Source organism: Arachis hypogaea, chromosome 1 (assembly GCF_003086295.3).
Source record: "Arachis hypogaea cultivar Tifrunner chromosome 1, arahy.Tifrunner.gnm2.J5K5, whole genome shotgun sequence".
NCBI classification, from domain to species: Eukaryota; Viridiplantae; Streptophyta; class Magnoliopsida; order Fabales; family Fabaceae; genus Arachis; species Arachis hypogaea.
The window spans coordinates 49,898,625-49,899,489 of NC_092036.1; the positions used below are offsets into that span (position 1 = coordinate 49,898,625).

Consider the following 865-nt stretch of genomic DNA (forward strand, 5'->3'; position numbering starts at 1 on the left):
AGCTTGCATTCCAGACAGACTTTGAGAAATCAAATTGACTTGCTGAGTCAATATTTTGTTCTGAGCCAATATGGCATTCAGAGTATCAATCTCAAGAACTCCTTTCTTCTGATTTGTCCCATTGTTCATAGGATTCCTTTCAGAAGTGTACATGAATTGGTTATTTGCAACCATTTCAATTAGTTCTTGAGCTTCTGTAGGCGTCTTCTTCAGATGAAGAGATCCTCCAGCAGAGCTATCCAAAGACATCTTGGACAGTTCAGATAGACCATCATAGAAAATACCTATGATGCTCCATTCAGAAAGCATGTCAGAGGGGCACTTTCTGATTAATTGTTTGTATCTTTCCCAAGCTTCATAGAGGGATTCTCCTTCCTTCTGTCTAAAGGTTTGGACTTCCACTCTAAGCTTACTCAATTTTTGAGGTGGAAAGAACATTGCCAAGAAGGCATTGACTAGCTTTTCCCAAGAGTTCAGGCTTTCTTTAGGTTGTGAGTCTAACCATATCCTAGCTCTGTCTCTTACAGCAAAAGGGAATAGCATAAGTCTGTAGACCTCAGGGTCAACCCCATTAGTCTTGACAGTGTCACAGATTTGCAAGAACTCAGCTAAAAACTGATGAGGATCTTCCAATGGAAGTCCATGGAACTTGCAATTCTGTTGCATTAGAGAAACTAATTGAGGCTTAAGCTCAAAGTTGTTTGCTTCAATGGCAGGGATAGAGATGCTTCTCCCATAGAAGTCGGGAGTGGGTGCAGTAAAGTCACCCAGCACCTTCATTGCATTGTTGGCATTGTTGTTGTTTTCAGCTGCCATGTCTTCTTCTTTGAAGATTTCTGTTAGGTCCTCTACAGAGAGTTGTGAC

General features: G+C 41.2%; 1 non-coding gene across 1 annotated transcript; it reads left to right on the top strand.

Moving 5' to 3' along the window:
- Positions 1 to 303: 303 nt before the first annotated feature.
- On the top strand, positions 304 to 411 carry LOC112713039 (small nucleolar RNA R71). Its single transcript, XR_003158060.1, has one exon. It is a non-coding gene; the product is annotated as a small nucleolar RNA R71 (small nucleolar RNA).
- Positions 412 to 865: the final 454 nt, after the last annotated feature.